Source organism: Arvicanthis niloticus, unplaced genomic scaffold (genome assembly GCF_011762505.2).
Source record: "Arvicanthis niloticus isolate mArvNil1 unplaced genomic scaffold, mArvNil1.pat.X pat_scaffold_1830_arrow_ctg1, whole genome shotgun sequence".
Classification (NCBI taxonomy): domain Eukaryota; kingdom Metazoa; phylum Chordata; class Mammalia; order Rodentia; family Muridae; genus Arvicanthis; species Arvicanthis niloticus.
The window spans coordinates 1-14386 of NW_023045715.1; the positions used below are offsets into that span (position 1 = coordinate 1).

Below are 14386 nucleotides of genomic sequence, written 5' to 3' on the forward strand. Positions count from 1 at the left end.
TTTTCTTTGGTTAAGTGGTATATCCAGCCCCAAGGGTTATTTCATTTACTTTTTACTTTTAATTTGCCCAAGTATGTATTAATTGTTCAGAGGTGTTTCATTGACATTTCATATATGTATCAGCAGGGGAGCTCTTGAGCTAGCTGTGCATGCATACCTGCAGGCCAGGCCTGCACACACGCAACCTCAGAGGCTGTGCACATGGCCTAGATGCTTCGAGGCTGAGTTTGGTTTCATTGTTTTTATACATGCATATATTATATATATATATATTATATATATATATATATATAATAAAAACCAGAAATAACTATCAAAAATAATGCTTCATTCTCTATCCCCTTCCTGGGTGTCTTTTTTTTTTATTCCTGCAGTCTTTGTACTTTCTAATAACTTATAAAATTATACTAAGTGATTGATTTTAAAATATTTTATTAATTAAATATTTGGCATAAATATTTTGATCATATTCATATACCTTTCCCAACAACTCAAGAGCCTTCCTTATTTTCCCTACAGATGTAATTTTGTGATCTCTTTTTTTTTTTTTTGGCATAACATAAGGGTAGTGATGAATAAATAAATCAGATTTTAGGTTCTACTCATACCACTCTTTCAAGGATTTATTCCAATGAAGCTAAATGTACATGGTCGGATATGTAGCTGGGACTCCTTCTCTCAAGGAGTGCTGAGCCATTGCAGTTGAGCCATAAAAAAGCTTTTGCTATTCCATGGTCTGCCTACTTACTACTGTTGGTTATTTGGGTGACTTAAATTTGAAAATTAAATCTTTATTCACTTCAAATCAGTGTCTCTACATATAGTTCTGGGTTAATTTCATACGTCAGTTTGCATTCATCCCCACATGGCCATTTAGTTTTTGAAATTTACTATTTTATTTAAAAGTCATTTTCACAATAGCTTAGTTATTTGTCCATCAAATAACATCGTGTAATTTGGATTGACTTTAGAAATGATGACTTTTAGAAGTCAGATGCCAAGTTAAAGTATTACTAAGTATGTGCACATTTTTTCAATGAGAATCATGGGTAAGTTCTTAGTATTATTCAGCACTACCAGAGATGATCAACAGAGTGAGTCAAGAGTTTTGTAATGACCTGTTTGTTTTTCTTTGTGTTTTTATGACTCAAATCAAGCATGAGCTTAGGCATGATGAATCTCATGAAATTGAGGAGCAGTTTATATTGCGTCTGCCTCCAGTAAGTAATGTTTATATCTCAGAATACATATCTTCAGTGAAAGAAGTGTAGTTTCTGCATAGATACATTTGTTTTTCAGGCTATAAAAGATAAAATATTTGCTTCCCATAATTCATATTCTATCAAGCATTCCTATTATATGTGCATATTCTCACAATATTTTGTTCTTCCTGTATATACATCAATCATGTGGGTTAATTCCTTGTCAAAACAACTATGACTATTATGGATCCCTAGTCACTTACTATAAAACATTAACAACCAATGTTCTGCACAGTCAAGGTAAGACGTTTCTAGAACTCTTTCTGTCATCTCAGAAGAGGTGGTTGGAGGGATTACCACTAGGTAACCTGCAAATTCATCACTAAGCAAGGTTATACAACTCATTTCAATATTATGCTTGAGTCTCTTTTCCCATTGATAACACATGTTCCAGTACTATTTCATTTATGAGGCTATGATAGAGATGGTCAGGAAGCTATTATCCATTACAGTTTAATTAATATAGCTAGTAACCATGCTAAGCCTTTCTAATGGAAGGATAACAGTAAGAGAACTGAAAATCTGGAGAAAACACCAACTGTATTTCCTAAAAGATAATGTTAAATTGAATTGACTGCAATCTAGCTTGACTTATACAATGCATGGTCTTTCATGGTCATAGCATAATTAATATTTGGGAAATGTAAGGTTTTGTTTAAGGAAGACTTGCCTTGAAATGTCTATTCTTTAGCTATCACTTAGACAATCTTTCTGATTTTTAATTTGCCTCTCTTTTTAGGACAAGCTTATGCTGTCAGGAAATTATCCATTCTAGAAATGTTGCCTCAAAGGATAAACTAAAATTGACTTTTCTTGTAAGTAGTTACTATTAATTCACAATATATTAAACAATAATTTGCTACAGATTGCTATGTACAGACATTGTACTAGTATTAGAGTTCTGAAAAAGAATAGAGGATGTTATCTTTCCAACTTTAGACAACTACAAATCCAATGTTAAAGTGAACGCTTTTTTAAACATTATTTACTTTACATCCATATTACAGCTTTCTTTCCCTCCTCTCCTCCCAGTCCTCTTTCCTCCTACCTTCCCCTCCCCCACCCCATCCCCTCCTCCCTTTCTACTTCAGAGAAGGGGAGCCTCTCATAGATATCAGTCCACCTTGGCATATCAAGTTGCAATAGGACTAGGTGCAATCTTCTCCTATTGAGGCTAGACAAGGGCTTTTTTTTTTTTAAGGAATGTATTTAAATGAATGAAATTTTCTTTTGGTGATGGACAAGAAAACAGTTGCTGTCTTCCTCACCTTTGCTACTATTAGAAAGAAATTTACTTTTTAACTAGTAACATACAATATGAAAAAACAAGTTACAGATACTCTCTTCTTTTTCTAGAAGTTACTAACTGAATATTGATTTGTAACCTTTAAAGAATAGTAAGTTTCATGGAAGAAATTGCCTAAACTCACATAAGTCTTCAATTATTCAAATACTTGGAGATCAAAGAGTTCACGGAGATGTCGATATTTTCTCCTCCTTCCCTTTAGCTGATGAACACCATGCAGTTGTGCAAGTAGAAGATGTTTCTCTGGCCTGCTAAGCTGGTTAATTTGCCTTGTGTTATCGGAAGCCTGAAAACTATTGATAGAAAAACATTTTATAAGACGGCGGATATTTCTCAGGTATGATTTTGTGCGATATGGTCTCATATATCCAGGTTAGCCTTAAACTCAGTGTGTAACTTTGAGTATGACTTTAAACTTCTGATCATTTTTGTCTTCAACTACCAAATGCTAGGCTTACATGTATGCCTTTCTGCGTTCTTAGGTTGGACTGAGGGTCAAAGCTAGGGCTTTTGTGCATGCTAGACAAGTACTCTACCAACTGAGTGATATCTTGAGATCCACAGAAGCTTGTTTTGCTTTGCTTTTTAGTGCTCATGCATGCTAGGCAAGAGCTCTACCTGCCATTAAGCTATTTTGCCACCACTGGGTTGATTTTCTTAATCTTCTAGCTCTCATAGCTTTTATGGAAGTCTTAGGTCTATGTGCCACGATTCCTACTGCATGGTAAATGCTCTGGTTTGGTATCTGTTACTTAACTTTTCATTTCTTTTACAGACTCCTGCTCCCTATTTGCCATTTATAATGACTCATTAATTTTAAAAATAGGAATGGCTAAGGTCTTTTTCTGCACTTTCTACTAGAGCAGTATGTTAACTCTGAAGAAAAATCGGGTTCTTATCATCTCTGCTGGTGCTTTCTAATTTCCTCTCTGAATCAAAGTGCTAAAATGTATGCATTTCATACTATGCCTTCTGCAGTGGTAAACACTAGGTAAAGTTGAATATATATATCATGCTGAAGGGAAAGAGGGAGAGAAGGCGGAGCGGTAAGGAGGAGAGGATGGGAAGGGGATATATTAAAGAGACTCTGAATGTGTATTGCATAGTACTTGGCTTTGGGAACTGCTAGGAATCTTCTGTGCTCCAGATTTATGGTGGTATGATCATGATTTATTACTAACCAATATTTGGGCAATAATCAAATCTTTTTCTTTGGTCAATGTAGATGCTTGTATGCAGTCCTGAAGGTGAGCCTCATTCTTCTAAAGAAACCAGTGATCTCTACTGGTCTTACTGTAACTGGAAATATTGAAGGGAAGGCAGAGAAAAAAAAATATAACTGGAAGCACGGCAGTAAGTCACCACCAGTCCATTGCTCATTCTGGCTGACTACATTGACCTCTTGCATCGCAAGTCCCTATGAGCCAGGGACCTCTTAACTGGTTCATTAACCTCTTATTTTTAAAGAAAGAAGTCATTCCACAAGCACGACATAGTTCTTTACTGAATTTGTGTACATATAGGACAGTCTTCAGTTATATAGTATGTTTCATCATGTTTTTATTTTAGTTACTCCACCACTTAAGAATGTCAGGAAGAAAAGATTCCGGAAAACAACAAAAAAGGTTAGTCTCATGCCATTTACAGTTCTGTGGGGTGGATTAGAGGACTGTGAGAGGGGAAAGAAAGGGAGAAAATCAGTTGGGAGTTCACTAATTTAGTTATATGTTCAATAAACAGTTTCTGGCAGATGTGGTGGCACCTATCTGTAACCTCAGCACTTGGGATGCTAAAGGAGGAGGATTGTAAGTTTAAGGCAATCCTTGGCTATAGAATGAGACCCTGTCTCAAAAATGTAAAAAATTTAAAAATATGCAAAATCCACAGCTAGCAGTTGGGACAACAGCAGTGAATAACAAGAGACCCAGTTCTTTAGGTTACAGGTTCATTGTTAGGGGTTTACAAGAGTTATGAACTTGACATTTCAGCTCATGCTTTCAGTTTAAAGTCTTACAGATTTAAAGCCAGGCATATTGGTTCACAGCACTCTGGAGGCAGGGACAGACAAATCTCTGTGAGTTCAAGGCCAGCCTGGTCCTCAAAGAGAGTTGCAGGACAGCCAGGACTGTTTCAGAGATAACCCCTGTCTGGAACATAAATCTTAATTTCTCTAAGATAAATGCCCAGGAATACTGGTAAATCATATTTTAAAATATTTTTTTAGATTTTCATTCATTTTACTTAATGCATACAAATACTTTGCCTGAATATACATATGTGCATCACATTGCGTGCCTGTTGGATGTCCTGGAACTTGAGTTAAAGGTGATTGTGAGCCACCATAAATGGTTGCTTGGAATTTAACCCAGGTTCTTTGTAAGAGGCAACAAGTGCCCTTAACCACTGACTCATCTCTATAAAGGTGTTTTTTTTTTTTTTTTTTTTTTTTTTTTTTTTTTTTTTTTTAACAAACCTCCAAGTGGAGTGTTTGTGTTGAGACAGGATCTTCTCATGTAGTTCAGGCTGGCTTTGAACTTGCTGTGTGGTCACAGAGACTTTAGCTTTCCTTACCACCTCTCAAGTGCTGGGATTCCAGGCATGCACCACTCCACCTTGTTTTACTTGTTATTAAGGATTAATCCCAGAGTTGGAGATTAACCAAGTCCCTTACCAGCTGATGCATGTCTCTTGCCAATCATTAGCTTTAAATTTTATTTACATTCATTTACCGTGTGTGAAAGACAAATGGGGGTCACAGAACAACTTACGAGAATTCATTCTAAGTATCAATCTCAGGTCATCATCCATTGCAAGCATCTTAATGCTGAGCCACTTGGTGCACTAGCCACACACACAGTTTTAATTTTATGGGAAACTGCCATATTGTTCTCAGAGGAAATATAGATATATATTTCTGCCAGTAATATATGAGTGGTCCAAATTCTCCAACTTATCTACCTGCATTAGGTCTTGTCATTTTATTTTATTCTAGTCCTTCTGATAACTGTGTGGTAATTTTATTTGTGGTATTTTTGTTGTGTATGCATAGTTTATTAATACCCTCAGTTGACAGCTTGAGATTTTAATCCTCTTCACAAGATCTTTCATACAGAAAGATTTTTAGTTTTGATGAGACTTAATTTATTGATGTTTTTATTTTAAGTATCTTGCCCTTTTTTGTTAAATCTAAGGAGTCTTTGTTTATCTCAGATACTGAAGATTTTCTCATTCAGTTTTCAAAAGTTTTACGTTTTATATTTATGCCTACAATCCATATTTTAGTTTTAGAAAAGCATGAGTTTTAATTCAAGATTCTCCTTCTTCTGTTCTTCCTCTAAACTATCCCTCTCCTTTTCCACCTCCTCCTTGGGAATATATGTATGATATTGCTTATGGGTTCCTTATTCTTTTCCACTGATCCATGCATCGGATCTCTCCACGGATACTGTAATGTGGTAAGTCTTGAAATTGGAAGGTTGATTGCTATCACTTCATTTTCCTTCAATATTGTTTTAAACATTTTAGAATCTGTATCCTTCCATACGAATTTTAGAATAAACTTGTAGACAGAAAACCTTGCTAGAATTCTGAGAGAATGTGTGTTAAATTTATAGATCAACTTTTCTAATTTATGTGTTAACTTTGGCTTAATAACCTGTCAGTGAATGAAATTTATTGTCTACTGAATAAAGTAGTTATATATACTTGTACAGTGCTTTAAGCTTGACTTAAACAGAACAATCAGAATATAACATTGTTTCTTGTTTTGCTTTACTAACGTAGCTCCCAGATGCCAAACAAATAGAGGAAATCAACTTTAGTGAGGTACAGCATTGCTCATAATCTTCGTTGTTTACTTTTATATGATAAGCACACATTTATATTTGCTGGATTTTATTTATTGAGTAATAATGTAATGTTCAATAGTAACTTCCATGTGAAAAAAGAAACAGTTTTGCTAGTGATACCATGAATCACAGACTGCTTTTTCACCCATATTTTTATTTCAAAAGCTATGCCTTGGAGTTCAGGATTCAGCTGACCAACAATTGGTTGAACTAATGGGATATGTCATCAAAAGTCTTGTTTTATATTTGTGTCATGCTGAATGAATTGCTGTAGAGTAATTGCTTAAAATTGTATTCAAGGGAGAATGTGTAGATAGGATCTAGTTTTTGTAGGAACATTTTAATAATAAAGATGGGACAAGGAAGTCTGGGAGTTTGGATTTTAATTCACATCATTTATAAGTAACTAACATTGAATTATTGCTCTTTTGTAGTATTAGTCAAGGTAAATAATAAAACTTTAGTGGTTGAAATCTTTCCCACAGAGTTATAAAAAGAGATTAAACATCTCAAGTGATTTAATTGTGAAAAATGAACTTACTCTACAAAACCCAGATTTTTTTAAGTCCATTCCTTTTAACTAGCACTATTTAAGTAAGATTTGAATTGAATAAGCATCTACCAAGGCCCAATCATTTTAATTCATTAATGTATAGGAATAGGGTATTTACATAAAACAGCATGCTAAATGACATTAATGGTATTTTCTCCTTCACTTTGCTTCAGTACACTCAATCTCCAAGTGTGGAAAAAGAAGTGAAGAGACTGCTCTTCTCAGATGCTGAAGCCATCAATGTCCGTATCCTTTACAGCAATGACAAATTGCACCTCTAGTTGGTGGTTTTGCTTTTGTTTGTGATGCTGGGGATCAAATTCAGAGCCTTAATATGCATGCCAGGTAAGCCCCTGTTCCACTAAGCATCAAGAGTAGTCCTCACTTCAAGAGTCTGAGCACCAGTTTTGATGTGTATAACTTAAGATTTTTGAAATGTGATTTTAAATGATAAATGCAGACCACTGAAGTTTGTTTATGTAATTTAATATGGGGAGCTCTCCACATGAGGAATGCAGCTACAATGATCCAAATTTGTCCTAAAGTAAATATTAAGAGCACTTTTAGTTGAAGAGCATTTCCCTTTCTACGGTGTGTTCTCTCTCTCCCTTCTGCTTTTTCCTTGACTGCTATCCTCTCAGGCTGGGAAGTTGTTGCTGATGATGATACCATGGAAATAGAAAGTCAAGGGTGCATCCCAACCATTTCAGGAATCCCACAGATGGGTGATGCTAGTTTATCAGGTAATTAATTGAAAACATAGAAGGTGCTTCAGATGGGGCAAGTGTTAACTGTGTAAAAAGATCCAATCACAAAAGATGCCTTTGTCTTCATCCTTATTGGTCCTCCTGGGCTTTTAGGGTTTTAGGTTGGAATTCTAACCTCTTGTATGTCCCGGTATTCAATTTCCTATGAGCCCTTAGTTCTCTGGTGTCTCAGATTCCTTGTCCTTATTTCACAAAGGGAATGATCTATCCATAGGAACACAATTTATAAAATTCACTGGTTTTTGCCCAGTGAATTTGATCATAATTTTATGGTCATTTGCAAAGTGTCAGATCAGTTCAATTTTCTCTTGCTTAAAATCAATAGAATATGATGTGCTTCGGGAGGTGATGGGTGATTCTGGCAGCAACAGTAATGATGTGGAAGATAAGAGTAATAAAGTTGAGGATGATGATGATGATGATGATGATCAAGAGGAAGAGGAGGAGGAGGAAGAGGAGGATGGAAATGAAGAAGAAGAGGAGGAAACAGACAATTCTGAAGAGGAGTTAGAGAAGGAGCTGCAAGCCAAACTTATTCAATCTAGCCTCCACGAAACAGACGAAGATTACAGTTCAATAAGTAAGTCAGAGAAAAAGACAAAGGAACTGGATAGGGTGGGCGGCACAATTATAATATGCTAACTTGGGACATGCATTATGTGCAATGCTTAGTTTTAAGGTCCTTGGACTTGATGCATTATTTAAAGTTATATTTATATACAAAACTCCTCTCTCTACCTCTTTCAGTCATGGCAATTCAAAAGCTGATTCTTATCAAAGAAAACAGGCTCCAGCAGATTTATAAAAAAGCCCAGCGACAGAAGGATCTCCTTAGGAATGTGGAAAACATGACCCTCAAGGTAAGATCTTTTCAGCTGTCAGATTCCCTAATGTCTTCCTTTTACAGGTCCATCTCGGTTTTTACTCAAGCCGTTGCTATGTAATTTATTCAGGAACCTAAACAACTTCTAAGAAATGTCTATTAAAACATCCCTGTTTTATTTTATCTGAGTAATTTTTAAAATCAAAGCAATTTTAGGAAGAAATGGAACCAGGTGACCTGGGATAATGGCCAATATTGAGCAGTTGCTATAAAAACAATGCATGCAAGAGTTATGTATTATGGTTTCTGAAACATAGATACTGACACCATTCACACTTTATAACAAATTCAAACTATCTGGGTGCTGTGGTGCATGTCTTTTATCCCCAGTATTTGGGACGCAGAGGCAGGTGGATCTCTGAATTTGAGACCAACCCGAGTTTCAGATTAGCCAGGGTTACACAGTAAGACCTTGTATCCACCCCCCAAAAAAGCAAGATAAAATAGAATTACATTTCAAGAAGAGCCACAGTAATTGGCAATATATAGACTAAACCTGCTGTTTATACCAAAATAAGTTTGTTTCAGCAAAAAGAACCAAATTAATTAAAATTTTTATCATGTGGGCTGAAACAGGAACAATTTTTTTTGGATACATTTTTCAGGCTTTCACAGAAAGGAAAATATATTGGTATGTCACATTTGATCTTATCTTGGTAGTAATGTGATTCTAAAGCAGTAAGAGAATCCTTTGTTAGATTTCATTTTGGTGCAGAGCAGTAGTTGTCAAAGAAAAGCAGCTTGACATAGAGCTAACCCCATCTTCACTGTAGTTATTTAGAAGAGCCAAAAATAATATCTATGGATACATTTTGAAGGATTTAGATATTTGGTACTATTGTAGTATACGTGTGGTTTACAGATATGTGATACCGTATTAGGACTAGTAATGTTCTGTTCTAGTGAGGAGAAATGGGAGAGGAATCTATACTAGATTCCAAGTCTGCTTCTTTAGTAAGTCATAGCCAAAGGATATGTATAACACTAGGAAAATATGTAGCCTGTAGACATTTCACCCATTTATTATAGGACAAGAAAACATGCTTTAGTGAGTACATAAAATAATTTAGGATTGCATGGTAGTTGGGAGGTAGTTTTATGCTCCAGTTTTTCTAAAAGAATGTGCTTCCTATAATCGATAGCTTTCTTATCAAATATATGACAAACTTTGTTTTGTGGTTCTCTTTTTCCTTGACATACATCTTTCATCACTGTTACATTTTTTTCAGAGACATTTCCAGAATGTTTTGGGGAAGCTTACCATAATGGAAAAAGATAAGTGTGAGCAGGTAAGAAGGATATTTTTAAATAAATATTTTGCTATGAAGAACTCACCTACCTCTAATCTAATTTCAGGCTGTGTGTCTCACAAGAACAGTATACCCTAAGGGAGAAAGCAGGGTAGATGAAGAGCTTTTTTGAAAGTCTGTTCATTCAGCAGTTATTGTATACCTGTGGAGTGACACTTAGGGTAGGGTACGGTAGGAAAGGTAGGGGTTAGTCTTATGTGTGTTTTAAGGAACTCCTTGCTGAGTATGAAGGAAGAGAATCAGATCTAGCTTCAGGTTTTTATTTTAAACATTTATTATATATGTGTGTGTTTGCATGTGCGTATGCGCATGCATGTGTATTTGGAGGTCATAGGAAAACTGGTGGGAATGACCTGTCTGCATCATATGGGTCCTAAACTCAAACTCAAGTTTTTCAGGCTTGTGTAACAAACACTTTTAGCTTCTGAGTCATAGAGCTGGGCTAAGCCCTAGACATTGCTAGTGAATTTTTGAAATAGCTCACAAGGTCCCAGGCCCCAGGCCACACCAGACCTAAAAGTTGATTCAGAAGAACTTATAAGCCACATTTTACTTAACTATTTTTCTGTTGCTAAACATTAGATTTGTTTCTACTCTTTGAGTATGCTGTTACTATTTACATATGAGAGGATATGTTTCAAAGGACTGAGAGAGACTTAGGTCAGTTACAGGGTTATGGAGGAAAATAAAATATTAAAGGAGATATGCCAGGCTTCTAACTTGAATGGCTGTTATTCAAAGCTACAGAAGAGTTAAAAATAGGAAGAGAAGGAAGAAATGTGAAACAAGCTAACTTCACAAAGCTATATAGATGGTCCACACACTCCCCATCACAGAACAGTGCAGGCAACAACTTTAAAGAGACTATAGTTTATGTTATGAGGATGCTTGTAGATGAGGATACTTGTAGCTAGAGGCTCCTATGGTACAGGTACTGCTCATTGTCCCTATTTCTACAAGGCCAGAGGCACTCTTGTATTTTTGTGTCTTCCTTCTCAGCAAACCAAATAACCAGTTACAATTCCAAGATTATGTTGGTACCCACTAAACAAATGCTTTCATCCATTTCTCGGTAGTTAGTATTGAGAACTGCCATTTCCACCACAGAAATGTAGCCATAAGCCTTACTGACTACTGATTTATTTGGTGCCTAATCTAAGCTAAGTTCTGTAGGGAATTTGAAATGTTTATTGTCTCTGGCTTCAGCTGGGGAAGTCATGAGAATTTATGGATTTTTTTCCTTTTAATGTTTAAAAGGTGTTTAAAAGTGTTTTTAGTGTACAGAATAATGAGCTTTATATGACATTTACATGCACATACATACATATTAGCATACCTTGTGCCTCCACTACTGTCCTGCATATCGCCTCCCTCCCCTCTCACTGGAGCGGAGGAGGAAGGACGCCTAGTACTACTAGGGATTTAAAGGAATGAGGGCTCATTATTCTTTGTGAGAATTAGGAAGGATTTTTTGGAAAAAAATAGCATTTGAATGGGACCCTAAAATATATGTAGGGTTTTAGGAAAGAGGTAGGAAAAAAAGGACATCCTGTGACACTGGAGTATGCACAGTAGCTCAGAGGTAGTGAGAGCAAGTGTAAGAGAGAGAGTTTTTGGGAGAGGATCAAAGAGGAGGGGAGAAAGGGGAATGTATAAGGCAGTAAATATAAGGAAGTACATGGTATACTTGAAAGATGTCTTCATGAAACTCAGCACTATGTACAATGGATATATAACAAGAAAGAAATTAGACATTGGAGTTTAAAGTTTTGGTGTAGGTCATAATGAACCATCAAAGCTAATTTTCTTCTTTAATTCTGAGAAGGAAACTCATAAGAATTTTCTGCCAGCACTACAAAAATGTAAGCAGAGTGGCAAGGAACTAATGAAAAGTTCAAAACAGAACTAAAAAACAAGGTTGAGGGATGTCTTCAGAGGAACAGTGTGAAAGCCCAGAGTGTCAGGGAAGGCATACTTAGGCTTCTAGCCTATTTAGACAAAAAGAAAAGGAAAAGGAAAGGTTACACTTTGAACTAGAGCTCAGAAATTAGGCAGGTTTCACCATGTTGCATGGCAGTAGCTCTGTGACTACATTGTATGTGTGGGTGGAGTACAAGCATATTATTTCATTAAGGGGAGAATTATTCCTCCCTTTCTTGACATAGCCTTCATGAGGAGTGTTATCTTTGCTAGATGATTGACTGGCCCAGGTGGATTAATTCTTAAGGGAGTAGAAAATAGTAAGATGCTGATTGGTCAGGACTCTAAATTGCTAACTGTCTTGTAACCTGGTAAGGGGCAGCAAGTACAATTTGTCATTAGCAGTCAGTCAGTGATGATTACATCAGTTGTCAGTGATGGCAGAGCTGCATTAACTAGGCAAAGAAGAAATTACTACTGAATGTCCCACCATAACAGGAACATATATAACACCCTCCACAAGACTCTGGAGGCATCATGGAAGAAGGGACAAAAAGAATGTGATAGCCAGAGGGAAAACAGGCTGGTGGTGTTGGATAGGATACTGATTTCTAGGCAATGCACAGTTGCCCTTTGAAGTTACAGTAGCTTTGACCACCTGGACAAGCTTGGGCCTGTTTAATAGCTTGTCATGGAAGGGTCTCACCCATCCCTGAGAATTTATATGTAGATAATATTTGATGGGAGAGGTACACATGCTGCTGTAAATAACCCTAATGAAACCCATTGGGTCAAAAAGATGTGAAAATAGAAGCAGTGCTAGTTGGGAATCAGGAGATTAACTAGGGAAATATGGAGGGAATGGGAGCAGGGCAATGAGATAAGCGGTGAACAAATACATCATGTATATTATGAGAACACTGTAGGGAAACCCATTCACATGTAAAATTAATGTTATTCTAAGAAAAAGTTTTGAAGCAAAATGGCTCAACTTGTAAAGGCACTTCTTACTGAGCCTGACAGCCTGCATTTGACTCTTGTAGGGACCACATGGTGGAAGGAGAGACCTGACTCCAGCATGTTGGTCCTCTCTCTTCCACATGTTTGCCATGGCTTGTGTGCATCCCCTACCCACACATAAAACAAAAAAACAAAACAAACCTCCTCCAAAAACATTTAGCAAAGGTTCGCAGGCCTCAACCCTAGAAATAGAATTACAGACAACTAATTTGATTATCTTAGTACCATTGTACTAAATGGTCAGCCCTGAAAGCACACACACACACACACAACCACACACACACACACACACAAACACACACAAACACATGTTGTTTGCACTTAAATATTTAGGGGTGTGTATGTGTTATATTGATACACATAGGAGGGGTCTGGAAGGAGGAAAGGGAAGGGGGTAAAACGATGTTAATTATAATCACAAAAATTTTATTAAAAAACTTAGTGTGAGTTCATTTTGAGAAAAGGACTATTCCAGTTTATCATCTGACTCTTACAAACTGACTACAATGATATTGTACTCGTGTCTTTTTTACTGTGAGCCTATGACCTCTGTATATTTTTCATAGAAGCCCAGAAAACAACAAACGTAAAAAAAAACGTTTTCAATTTTTGAGCATATTCAATTTAAGCTTTCTTTATAAGTCTGGCACACTAAAGGAGATTATGGTCACAGCATTGTGCTTGAGTTCTCCATGATGTGACTATTTTTGGAACATTGTGACACTAAATGCCAAGAAACAGTTGTTTTTTGGTTTATTAAATAAATACTTAGATGAAGTGATACATTTTAAGATTGTAGATATCCTGTTTTTTGTTCTCTGGTTTGTGATCTGAAACAGTGAGGAATTCTGTCTTGCTGAGAGGTGTTTTTTTCTTTTCTGTTGTGTGTCATTTATGGTGACCTTTTTTGGGGAAAGTTTTCTGAATTCTAGCTACATGCCAAAACTATAACACCTTTTGTGGATAAACTGCAATCCTATGCTTATGAGTTGTATCTAGGGACTGGTCACTCTAAGCACAATCCTTTACTTCTTAACCTATTTTCAGATTGGGACATTGTTATTGAAAGTTCAACTCTGTATGAACCAGAGATTTTTAATATCAGGGCCACATATAAATAATATGTTCTGTTCAAAGAAACTTTAGATTTATGTTTACAAAAAAGAGTTAAACAATAATAGTAGACCATGTGGGAACCCAACTCAAGAGACCACTGGATTCAGCACACCGTTGCAAGTTGAAATATTTGGGAGTCCAGCAAGAATACTATCAGTAACAGTTTTTAAATGTTTAGTTTGGTTTGAAGTGGAGGAATTAAGCTATAAATGTAGAGGATTTAGGCAGCCTAATGACCTGAAACAAACTACTGAGTATTGTATTACATCTTAAAAGTCAGATAAATGTCTTGGACATTATTTTTTTAACCTTTTAAATATTCTTCAAGTGGGTTTGTACTTGCTTTGAAGTGGTAAAGAAGGAGCTTTGCCATACTTTGAAACTGTATGAAGGATTTTTTA

The 14386-nt window shown here is 36.2% G+C and overlaps 1 pseudogene; it reads left to right on the plus strand.

Annotated features, from left to right (window-relative positions):
* The first annotated feature begins 1082 nt into the window (after positions 1–1082).
* Positions 1083–9908, plus strand: LOC117701676 (transcription initiation factor TFIID subunit 7-like; annotated as a pseudogene).
* The last annotated feature ends 4478 nt before the right edge of the window (positions 9909–14386 follow it).